The 13,004-nt window shown below is 44.6% G+C and overlaps 1 protein-coding gene across 1 annotated transcript in view; it reads left to right on the top strand.

Annotated features, from left to right (window-relative positions):
• The first annotated feature begins 12,122 nt into the window (after nucleotides 1–12,122).
• Nucleotides 12,123–13,004, top strand: part of grb14 (growth factor receptor-bound protein 14) — a 293,218-nt gene continuing 292,336 nt past the window's right edge. The window contains exon 1 of the mRNA XM_085986430.1: nucleotides 12,123–12,221. The gene's annotated coding sequence lies outside the window, so the exon portion shown is untranslated. The remainder of the gene's footprint in view (nucleotides 12,222–13,004) is intronic.

Raw genomic sequence — 13,004 nt, 5'->3', positions numbered from 1 at the left:
AATGTGAAACGGGCTCGTCGTGAATTGGGAGCCCGCTTTACAATGTGCCCAATTTAAGAACATAAGTAATAGGAGCAGGAGTAGGCCATATGGCCCCTCAAGCCTGCTCCGCCATTCAATAAGATCATGGCTGAACTTCTACATCAACTCCACTTGCCTGCCCTGCCCCCATATCCCTCGATTCTCTTAGTGCTCAAAAATATATCAATCTCAGTCTTGAATATACTCAACTACTGAGCATCCACAGCCCTCTGGGCTAGAGAATTCCAAAGATTCACAACCCTGAGTGAAGACATTTCTCCTCTCAGTCCTAAATGGTCGACCCCTTATTCTGAGACTATGACCCCTAGTTCTAGACTCTCCAGCCAGGGGAAACAACCTCTCAGCATTTATCCTGGCAAGCAGTTTTATACAGAATTTTATATATTTCAATGAGATCACCTCTCAGTTTTCTAAACTCGAGAGAATATAGGCCCATTTTACTCAATCTCTCCTCATTGGACAGCCCTCTCATCCCTGCTATTGAAGACAATGGAAAAGATGGGCTGCCAATTCACTATGAGCCCATTTCACGCTACTGGTGCAGACCAATTTTACTCTCGTAATGCCATTGGAACACAATCATCTCAAAAGTTCCTTTCTCGGTCACGCACCCTCCTGACTTGGACATATACTGCTGTTCCTTCACCATAGTTGGGTCAAAATCCTGGAATACCCTACCTAACACCAGCATGATAGCACCATTAGCACAAAGACTGTACCAGTTCAAGGAGAAGGTCCACCACCACCTTGTCGGGGCAACTAGGTTGAGCAATAAATGCAGTTTTGCCAATATTTCCCACATCCTATGAACAAATGAAAAAACATTGGATCAAACTTTGTCCTTTTTCTTAAAGTATACATTGGAACTTCTTCTGTATATATCTAAGGTTTATAAAATGCCTAATTTAGCTCATTTCTGAAATATACCTAGTCCAATGTATGTTAATTATGCATTGAAGCAGTCACCACATAATTACAGTACAATCCTGAAAAGAATGCCAGTCATCAAAGATGAAGTTAGGCACAGAGATACACTAATATTCTATTCACAAAATCTAAGTTAACACAACTAATACCATGACCAGATTAAGCATTGAAAATTACAGTCAACACTAAAACGGAAATAAAAACAGAAAATGCTGGAAATACTCAGCAGGTCCAGCAGCATCTGTGGAGAGAGAAACAGAGTTAATGTTTCAGGTCAATGACCCTTCGTCAGAACAGAACTAAAACAGAAGTTACTAATTGATACATTAAAGTAATTATAGGCACAAATGTAATGTGAGTGTATTGCAGCATTTCTGTTGCATCTCTTGATTACAGAATAACAAAGCTATGTTGAATTTATGAGGTTACTATATGGCTTAGCAAGGTTAAGTTTATCATTCATGGTCGACATGTTGCTGACAAGTTAAAAGCTGAGTTTCCAGGCTATCTCCACTATCAGGTGAGTCCTTCTGCTAGATTGGCTTTGTGGCTCCAACTGTTTGATATTCCCTTGGATTCTCAGCTTCATCCTGAGGATGCCAGCAACGAGTTGCTGCCTGTGGTGGTGCTCTTTCTTTGGTTATCGTCTTGTTCTGGCTTAGCTAATGTTGCATGTACATGTTTCTCTGTATTGCTATGCTGTCTTTATATTCTCTCACTATACCCAAAGACATAAGCTATTAAATACAATTGTAATGCATTTTACAGGTTTACTTCAGTCAGTTTAAACTCTTAGGGCCCGATTTTGTGGCTTGTGTGGGAAATGGTCGGATTCCCCCGAATGTAGGGTTCTGACACACACAAAAATGTCAGCCAGCTCCACGCAATTTTCCCTCAAGTGGCCAATTAATTTCCAGCATGTGGGCAGCCTTGCTAATTGTCCATTTCTAGTCAGGAAGCCCCACAGTATGATGTCATCATTCGTGGTGCTTTCAAGGTCCACAGCAAGCATTGCTTCCTCTGTTGGCTTCCAAACGAACCATACAGGATGGCAGAGGAGCCTGCAGCAGCTGTGGCCAGTGCCAGACCCCGAGCTGCCTCCAAATTCGATGAAGCTTCACTGCAGGCATTAGTTTATGGGGTTAGGGCCCACAGGGAGGTCCTCTTCCCTAGGTCAAGCAGGAAGAGGCCTCCCACTGAGACCAAGGCTGCATGGATGCAGGTGTCAGCAGATGTCAACTCGAATGTGCATGTCACCTTGACATCACATCTCTAACTCCTTCCTCTACTCCCCCACAGGACCATCCAGAGCCCCCATCCCCACTGTGGAGGAGGAAGAGGCTGTGCAGCCAGACTCCTCAGAGGAAGCTCCAGCCTCTGAGGGCGCAGCGTCAGCAGAAGTAAGCGCACCCAGCACCAGCGCAGACACTCTTCGGGGGGACCTTTGGGGCATAGAGTAGTGTTGTCACCTGGTGTATCACAGCTCACAAGTGAGCCTCAGCAGATTCTGGAGACAGAGACAGCAGTGGAGAGTCCTCGTCGGAGGGCACAGGACTCTGCCAGCTCAGTTCAGCTGCACTGCATGTCGACCCTCTGCCTCTGGGTCCATCCGCAAGAGAAGAGGTGATGGATCTCCATGCACAGATGCAGGAGTCTCTGGCAGGTTTTGTCTCCAGGGTCGCTGCGAGTGTGGAGCAAATGGAGGAGTCCATAGCAACCATGAGCAGAGCCTTTGTGGAGTCATTGGCGCATGAACGCATCACCATGGAAAGGTTGGCAACCTCCATGGAGGAGATAACTCGCCAGGGTACAGAAAACATGGTGAGTGCTCATAAGAGAATGACATCTCTTGAGCAGCGTTGGCCATCTATTGAACAGAGAAACCAGACCTTCATGGAAGTCCTTCTGAGTAGGACTGCCAGTGCAGAAACTGGTCCCCATAGCCCCCTAAAGCGCAGCAAGGTGCTCAAGCCACTTCCAAACACTGGCCCCTTCTGGCCTGTGCAGCTTCAGGTGAGTGAGCAGCAGCCTGGTGCTCATCCTGCTGTTCCTGGTTCTGCTGCTGCCGCCTCTGCTGTTGGAGATCCTCTAATGGCAAGAAGGGATGGAAAAAAAGGCGTCCCATGTTTCTCGTAGATGCCTCCGCTGAGGAAGCGCTGAGTGAGGGTGGCGAGAGGGGCTTCCCAGGAGATCACATTGGAGAAGTGTGTGAGGCTCCAACCTTCCACAGCTGTGCCTAAGCCTTGAAGTAGCCCCAAGCCTTCAGCAACAAGGTCCTTCACCAAATAAATGCTGTCCCTTTAAATCGCAGCTTTCCCGAATGACCTGCAGCTGACAGCAAGCAAGCCTCACACCAGGTTTCATCAGCGGGGTTCCCCGCAGGCGTGTTTAGCGTGGGGAACCCCACAAAATCGCAACGGCCCCATGAAAATCGGCTTAAACATGGAAATAATTGGTAATTAGTGTTCCGACAATCAGTCCCGCCAGCGGCGGGCGAGACTGAATCGGGTTGCGGAGAAACAGCGGTCCAAAAGTCGGACAGGGCTGGCAGGCGGGTCGTGACCCGCTTTTTCGGTGATTTTCAGCCCCCGGCCGCATGAAAAGCCACCCGACGGTTGGCAGAAAATCGGGGCCTTAATGTTTCTTAATACCACAACTTAGAACAATTTCACTCTGCTTCTGCAGAACTATTTCAAATGTTCTTTACAACTCCTGTTGAACTTTTTGTCCTTGCTCGAAAGTTTCCTCATACTTTCTTGGAATCTTCTCTTTGTTTGGCTCTTTCTGTCGTCTCTACCATCTCTGTTTTGCTTTACAGGGATGTAGTTATTCTTGCCTTGTCCTTCCTTTTGCTAGCCTGGGGAAAAGCATGTCCTTATACTTTAAATTCTACTAGGACAAACCCACTTTTGTGACTAAATCTTAGTGGCCAAGTGAAAAAGAATTAACTTTGTCACATGGATCCTTGCCAAAGAATCTGTCAACTGGACAGGCATCTTTTCAGCAAGTATGATGGTCAAATTACAAGCAGTCCTTTTGAAACTGTGCTATGTCCCTTTGGTTATAGTTTAGGTGCTGGAAAAGCTAAGGGCCATCTCATGACCCTAATATATTCTTAAAAGCTTTTCTGTTTACTTAACAGTTGTTGATGCAAATGCTCTAACCTGTCAATTAGCCTCTTAGGTTTGCTATTTTGACAGGTTTACTGCCCTGTGGTTCCAGGCTTATTGGAAACACCTGTGCCTAGAACTCCTGTGGGGGTTCTCCTGATCTCCCACCATAACTTTGGCAGGAACCCTGGAGAAACAACTAAAAATAGCAATTTGCACCATTTTTCCAGCGTTTCCACCAAAGTTGTGGTGGGAGATAAAGAGAACCCTATGGAAATTCTTCCTCGATGCCTGAGAGTGTGTATGTAAGTCCCTTTGTCTCAGCTCTCTGCAAGACTGCTAGCTGTTCCAGCATTCCAGTCTTAATATTTTTAACTTTCCTAAAATTCAGTCGTATGGTTTGGAGAGGCATCTTCCACAAACTCTTGCCAATGACTCAGTGAGTTTATCCTCTCAATATTTAAGCCATGGAGAGAGGAAGGCAACTGGTTCAATTCTTGATCTGTGTTGAGTCAGCTAATCTCAGATGGGCCACTATTAATGGTAATGCAGAAGAAGTCTTGTGGGGAAGATCAAAATTAGAGGCCATCAATATAAGATAGTCACCAAGAAATCCAATAGGGAATTTAGAAGGAACTTCTTTCCGCAGAGAGTGGTGAGGATGTGGAACTCGCTACCACAGGGAGTGGTTAAAGCAAATAGTATAGATACATTTAAAGGGAGGCTCGAGAAGCATATGAGGGAGAAGGGAATAGAGGGTTATGCTGAGAGTTAGATGAGGAAAGACTGGAGGAGGCACAAGTGGAGCCTAAATGCCAGCATAGACTGCTTGGGCCAAATGGCCTGTTTCTGTGCTGTATATCCTATGTAATGCCAATGGATGTCTTGTGGGTGATGAGGCCTACCCCCCTGCTCCCATTGATAATGACCCCATTAAGCATTGCATGAACAGCAGCAGAGGAGTACTACAATGAGGCACAACAGAGTTCATTCCAGTATCCACTGGGAACATCATAGAAACAGGAGTAGGTTATTCAGCCCCTTAAGCCTGTTCTGCCATTCAACTAGGTCATGGTTGATCTCTAAAGCAACTCCATTTGCCTGCCTTTGATCCATATCCTTTGATACCCTTATCTAATTTTAAGATTATGTCCCCTTCTGGATTGCCCAACCAGAGGAAATAGCTTCTCTGTATCTAATAAGGTATCAGTGGGAGGACGGTCTTAAAGTGATGCTTTCACTACCTTAAGTGATCAGGAGAGGCTCTGCAGTATGTTCCAGCTCATTTATACCCCATAGTGAAACTTGCTCTGCCCTGCACACCACCTTCATCCAAAAAAGTTTGAATGTGAACATTTCTGGGAGATGGACCTAATTGCTTGGAGGCAGAAATATTTAGATGAAATGATTAAATGTCTTTTCTATGTTACTGCTGACATTGAACACAACTGATCACTGATGTCTTCTCTTTAACATAGTCACCTTTGTCGCTACTGCTTTTGGAAATTGCAGTTCACCCATGACTGGGTATTGGACAAGTAGTCTGTCAACACAAAGGGAGCGCAGACGTCAAGAGAGGTGCTGGTGAGGTACAGCTGGATGTCGTCAGCATACATGTGGATGCTTCAGTTCCTTATCCCACCTTAAAATAAAGGACTAATCCTTCATTCCAGTATCCACTTGGAACATCATAGAAACAAGAGTAGGCTATTCAGCCCCTGAAGCCTGTTCTGCCATTCAACTAGGTCATGGTTGATCTTTATAGCAACACCATTGACCTGCCTTTGATCCATAACTCTTGATACCCTTATCTAATAAAAATCTGTTCATCTCCGACCTTAAAATTTCAATTGACTTCTATAGTTATTTTGGGAGAAAATTCCAGATTTCAACTACCCTTTGTGTGGAAAATGCTTTCTGATTTCACTCCTAAATGGCCTGACTCTAATGATTGCTCAACCAGAGGAAATAGCTTCTCTGTATCTACTGTATCAAATCCTTTAGTCATTTTAAACACATCAATTCATTCACCCCTCAGCCTTCTGAATTCAAGGGAATACAAGCCAACTCTATGAAAACGGTTGTTGCCCAGAGACTTTTTGCGGGCTTGTCAGGAGGGCTTTCCATTAATTGGCATCTGTTTCAGTGTGATGCCCTCTACAGGACATCTGTGGTGTCTTTGAACAGGGAAAGCAACAGCGAGGCTCTTCAATCAATCAGATTGAAGTATTCTCACTGAGCCATTCAGACTGCAAACCAGGAAGTAAAAAACAGAAAATATAAATTACATTTAAATCATGTACAGGAAGAAAGATAAAGATTGAAAAATACAGATAGGATTAAGGGAGAGAGATGAGATAAATGAAAAAGTAAAACAAAAAATCTGAAACATTAATTTTCTTCTGAGGGAATGAGACTTCACACTTGTAAAATTATTTTCTTCAGGGCCAGAGAGGTTATTCAGCAGTAATGATCACTTATTACACTGTTTAAAAACTCACTCCTAAATGCACCAGCCCTAACTTTTTCAGACATTTTTAGTGCAGAACTAATGGGTAAGTACCCAAAGTTCATGCTATTACAGTGATTTCAGTACTGAGTCTATCAGCGAGGACTGCAACAGTGCACCCTGTGGAGGAGCAGGGTTTCTCTGACAGCAACTTCTGGATTTCAGCGTTTAACTCACTTATTACAGCAAAATCAGGGCCAAAACATCAGATTCCTTTGCCCCTCATTGCATGGTCTCACATTTACGTAGGTTGTAAAACTCGGCTGCCCGTATCCTAACTCGGACCAAGTCCCGTTCACTCACCACCCCTCTACTCACTGACCTACATTGGTTCCCGGTTAAACAATGCCTCAATTTTAAAATTCTCATCCTTGTTTTCAAAGCCCTCCATGACCTTGCCCCTCCCTATCTCTGTAATCTCTTCCAGCCCCACATTCTCCCGAGATATCTGCACTCCTCTAATTCTGGCCTCTTGAGCATCCCTCTGAAGTGCCTTGGGATGTTTTACTATGTTAAAGGCACTATATAAATACAAGTTGTTGTTTTTCAAGTCTCTGGAGTGGGACTTGAACCCTCAACATTCTAACTCCGAGGTAAGAGTACTACCAGTGGAGCCATGGCTGATGCACAAATTCCATTTTAATATAAACAAACTCCAAAGTAAACATAAGCCAATTGATTCTTTCCTGATATTGTCTTTTCCTTGGCTGTCTAAACCTGCTTTCTTTCTCTTATTCTTGTGCTTCCCCTAGGTTCCGCCTGAGGTCTAGAATTGTAGTTGGCTGCTCCTGTGCTACAAAAGGAGATTGAGGTGACCCCCCCCCCCCCCCCATCATGGTAGCTTGCTCCTTGGCAGTAGCTCTTACGTGCTACTGGTATGGTGCTCTGAAGGAGAAGGCTGGATAATTGCTGTCCTAAAAAGGGCAGCCTCAGACAGGTCCGCATCAGCCATTGATATTCTACTGGGCCCTGGATCTGTGTCCCACTAACTAATGAGATGCCTAGTCTAAAAGTAGCCTGTATCCTGGCTCCCAGAATTGGAAAGCTGGTATGCAGATTGCTGACCATTCTGTCCCCTATGGCCATTAGAGCTGCGACTGTGCTTCCATGGAGGAGGAGGCACATAATAGTCCTTGGCCGCTTCTTAGGTGGAGGGAGGCTGCCAAAATTTCCAATGAACTGCCAAACAGTCCATTGGAGTCTGCAATGAAGAAAAAACATCCCTGATGTTGTCACAAATAAGGGCTGTGGACTCTCATGTCTCACCACATCTTCGGAGACTGGCCATCATGTATAATAAAGATATTTTTCTGTTTCAGTCAATTAAACACTCACATTAAGAAAAACAAAATTGTCAGCTAATTTAATTTTAAATGCAAAAAGAATGTAAACTATGAAGTGTGGGACTTTTATCTGAGGTGAGCTTTACTCTTGTCTTGATAGACTAGCGTGTTTTTGTGTGTGTGCGAGAGACAGAGAAAGGAAAGAGTGTATATGAGTTACAGACTTAATGTGACCTGACCTATTCCTAGGCATCAGGTGGTGTAAGTGTTAGGTGTGGTTCAGTGATAGCACTCTTGCTTCTGAGTCAGAAGGTAATGGGTTCAAGTCCCACTCCAGAGAATAGAACACAAAAATCTAGCCTGATACTCCAGTCCGGTACTGAGGGAGTGCTGCACTGTCAGAGATGCCATCTTTCAGGAGAGACATTAAAACCAAGACCCCCATCTACTCTCTCAAGTGGGCATAAAAGATTACATGGCACTATTTTGAAGAAGAGCAGGAAGTTATACCTGACGTCCTAGTCAATAGTTATTCCTCAACAAATATCACTAAAACAGATTGGGGTAGAGTTTGCGCTGAGTTGGCAATCTGGGCAGAAATTGAGCTATTTTTCCGAAGTGAAGTTATGGCTCAAGTTTCTGCACAAACTCATTAGCATAATCAGAAATGTGACCGCTTCCTTGAACCAACACAATCGGGCAGAGTAATAGAATGTAATTGTTCATTTTTTTCCCTTGCATTAAAAAATATTCATTGATGTATTTAAGTGTGGTAACCTGGGAGAGTTTTATTAATACAGCTGAAAATGGGTTTATCACAAAAAAAACATTTTTAATAAGAGTGTCTAGTCCACTACCTGCAAATAATCTGATTTTAAATCACTGAAAATGACTTTAAAAAGCTACACTGAACCATCTGCTAGTTTCATTGGTGTACACTAGTCAGTTTCTTAGTAAATTAAAGGATTTTTAATATTTAAAAACTTTTAAAGCGTGCCTGCGTGCCTAAAAAAAACTAACTTAACTTGAAGAGCCTCCTCAAACATTCGCAAACAGGCGCAATTGCTGGAAACACGCTATCCTCATTATTTCGATCTGGGTAGTGGCCAGTTTTGTGGGCGGGGCTGGCTTCCAGCACCATGTTTTTTAAACAAGCATTAAAGATCAGGGAAACTCGATTTACGCTTGACATAACTTGCGTTTAAAATTCTGCAATCTTTTACGCTACTTTGGCCGATTTCAGGCGACTAGCGGAAACTCTAGGCCATTATCTGCTTCACGCGATCTTGGTGTGTGCAAATTGGCTGCCTCATTTCCTACATTACAACAATGATGACACCTTAATGTACTGTAAAGTGTTTGGGACCTCCTCAGTTCATGAAAGGTGCTTTATAAATACAAGTCTTTCTTCATAAACTCCACAAATAGCATAACAGCAGAGTTTGCTCTTAAAATTAGCTTCATGCCAGGAGCCAGTAAAGGCTGGGATTAGTTCAGGCCCTGGATTCCTGCCCCCAACTTGTAGCTCCCAGACCCTAGGGGTCACATCTTCGTGCTCTCAGACCCCTGGGTGCCCTCTCCCAGACATAAACTGGCTCCTCTCTAATGTTACTAGACTCCCATCACTTCTCTTCCCATTGCAACTAGCTAGTGTTCCCACACTCTGAGACCCTCTTCTTCCTATACTACTTCTTATCGTAAAAAGTCACACAACACCAGGTTATAGTCCAACAGCTTTATTTGAAATCACAAGCTTTCGGAGCGCTGCTCCTTCTTCAGGTGAAGTGGAGAAATGCATAAAGACACAGCTTATATAGCCAGAGAATCATGTCAGATGTTTACAGGTAACCTTTCCAACTGCCATTTATCACACCTCGGCAGAGAGATAATCACAGCAGTCAAAGGTGTGAATGGTGTCCAAACAGGTCAGTCAGGGAAACATTACATCAAAGAACAATGAGGTGGGGTCACAAGGGGTCAAATATTGCAGATGCTGGGGTCTGTATGGAAAAACAAAAAAAGACAAAAAACATTTTTTTGTTTTTTTTGTTTTTTTTTGGCTGGAAATCACAGCAGGTCCGGCCGCATCCGTGTAGAGAGAACAAGCCAATGTCGACTCGAGTCTGGATGACCCTGCATCAGGTGGGGTTACATGTAGCGTGACATGAACCCAAGATCTCTGTTGAGGCCGTCCTCATGGGTGCGGAACTTGGCTATCAGTTTCTGCTCGACGATTTTGCGTTGTCGTGTGTCTCGAAGGCCACCTTGGAGAATGCTTACCCGAAGATCGGAGGCTGAATGTCCTTGACTGCTGAAGTGTTCCCCGACTGGGAGGGAACACTCCTGCCTGGTGATTGTTGCGCGGTGTCCGTTCATCCGTTGTCGCAGTGTCTGCATGGTCTCGCCGATGTACCATGCTCCGGGGCATCCTTTCCTGCAACGTATGAGGTAGACAACGTTGGCCGAGTCACATGAGTATGTACCATGTACCTGGTGGGTGGTGTCCTCACGTGTGATGATGGTATCTGTGTTGATGATCTGGCATGTCTTGCAGAGGTTGCTGTGGCAGGGTTGTGTGGTGTCGTGGTCGCTGTTCTCCTGAAAGCTGGGTAATTTGCTGCGAACGATGGTCTGTTTGAGGTTAGGCGGCTGTTTGAAAGCGAGTAGTGGAGGCGTGGGGATGGCCTTAGCGAGGTGTTCGTCGTCATCGATGACATGTTGAAGGCTGCGAAGAACATAGCGAAGAACACGACAACGCAAAATCGTCGAGCAGAAACTGATAGCCAAGTTCCGCACCCATGAGGACGGCCTCAACAGAGATCTTGGGTTCATGTCACGCTACATGTAACCCCACCTGATGCAGGGTCATCCAGACTCGAGTCGACATTGGCTTGTTCTCTCTACACGGATGCGGCCGGACCTGCTGTGATTTCCAGCCAAAAAAAATAAAATAATGTTTTTTGTCTTTTTTTGTTTTTCATACAGACCCCAGCATCTGCAATATTTGACCCCTTGTGACCCCACCTCATTGTTCTTTGATGTAATGTTTCCCTGACTGACCTGTTTGGACACCATTCACACCTTTGACTGCTGTGATTATCTCTCTGCCGAGGTGTGATTAATGGCAGTTGGAAAGGTTACCTGTAAACATCTGACATGATTCTCTGGCTATATAAGCTGTGTCTTTATGCATTTCTCCACTTCACCTGAAGAAGGAGCAGCGCTCCGAAAGCTTGTGATTTCAAATAAAGCTGTTGGACTATAACCTGGTGTTGTGTGACTTTTTACATTTGTCCACCCCAGTCCAACTCCGGCATCTCCACACCACTTCTTATCGTGTCCACGGACAGTCTATACATAGCCCAGCCAGAACTGGACACATTTTTGCGCCTTGTTGTTGAATTCGACAAGATCTGCAACAGTGCAGGGTTCCTCTAACGATGGGCATTGCAGGAGATGTTGCATAGTCTGTGCCTGCTCCCAAATAATGAAATGCTATTCTTCAGAGCTGCCAGACCAAGACAGCTTCCTCACAGTTTTGCCAGTTCCCAAGAATTCCCTCTCCCAGTGCTGCCACTGATGTTGACAGATCCCGGTATTTCCCACCAGTGTTCCCAAAGTTTGGGAGCCACTGCCCACAGTGCTGCCAAAACTTAATATCCAGCCCACTTCTCCAGACACCAGGAATCGTCCAGTAAGCCAATGCTCCTCATTCTATATGCCAATGCTGCTAAAGTCCAGCAACTGTAACAGTTGCTAAAACCCATACCTGCCCCTGTACCCACTGCAAAATCTGACATGCCTGCATCCAATCTACTGCGTTGCTTACGATCTTCCTGTGTGCCCTGGTTCAACATTAAACTTATTTATTTATGGATAGAATTGCAAAATACCATGCCAAAACAGGTAAAAGGGACATATTTTGACTCATATAGGATTTGAACCTGATAAATCATTAAACCAGAGGGATATAAAGGTGGAGCTGGTGAGGATTCGCCCACCCTTACCTATTATAATTCGATAAATAGGTCAACTGAGTTAGTCAACCGAGTGATAAATCTGCATAGGAACTTGATGCGAAATCTTTTCGTCGCTGATGATTATAAACAGCGACGGAAGGATTGTGCATTTTGGTAGAAGTGATATACTGCAGAAACTACGGGTAAGATGCAGGTTCCAGGCACATGCGGTGCAGGTGAGGGAGTGGACGAGTTGCGTCAGATCTTTGCTTACGTATCGCGACACTTGTTAAAATTCACGAGCCACAGCTGGGCTTGGCGTTCATTCATTGAGCTGGCGGGGTCCCCGGGACAGCGCGAGCGGCTCGGTTGCACCTCCAGGCGCTCTAAGGTCAGCAGTTCTACGGCCATTTGCTTTTAAGCGAGCTGAGAGAAAGTGGTGTCGGTGCTTGGTACTGTAGCAAAAGCCCAAGTTCAAGTGTTTCACCCAGTGCGCTGACCGGAATTCAGAGGCTTAGTTGCTGCTGGTTTTTAATCTGTGGCGTTGCATTGTGTAGGGCGTTTACTTACAGGTTTAGCTTTAATATTATTGGTTGACACTAGTTCAAAAAAAACATCATATGGTACGCCTTGAACTGGTCGTGACCGTCTGAAATAAAAATAGTAACCGGGTTGAAGTGCGACGCTTTAAAACGAAGCAAACTTTGTGTTAGCGTTCTGGAGTAATCTTGCATTTTAAAAGCCAGTTGCTGTGCATTTCCTAATACTTGGTATCCGAGTCAAGTGCACGACTGATAACATTTGCACTTTTAGCTCGTTAACGTTAAGTGAAGATAACTCTTATTTCTGGCGTTTGTTTTGCTTCTTTTGAATCTTGAAGCATTTAGACTTGGTTTAACGAGGGAGGAAGAATCTGTGTTTTGCTTTCCTCCCGTCCTAATTTTTTAGTTTTACTACTTTCACCCTTCCAGGTAAGAGTGGTGCAATTCTGTGAACCTGTCACCGCCACACAGCTCCCTGAGTGGATGCAGGTGCCATTTTAAAGGGGCTCGCTTTTGAAGTTGAACTACCTTGGAAGATGTTTTGGGTTGTGATGCTGTCAATGTCTTTGTCACTGTATCTCCTTTTTGTTTTTGTTAAAGCTTTTTAATTAGATTTGAAGAGTTTTTTGATT

Source organism: Somniosus microcephalus, chromosome 4 (genome assembly GCF_052327205.1).
Source record: "Somniosus microcephalus isolate GS21.2 chromosome 4, FLI_Smic_1.0, whole genome shotgun sequence".
NCBI classification, from domain to species: Eukaryota; Metazoa; Chordata; class Chondrichthyes; order Squaliformes; family Somniosidae; genus Somniosus; species Somniosus microcephalus.
The sequence above is the reverse complement of the archived record's forward strand: the minus strand, read 5'-3'. Positions and strand labels throughout refer to the sequence as shown.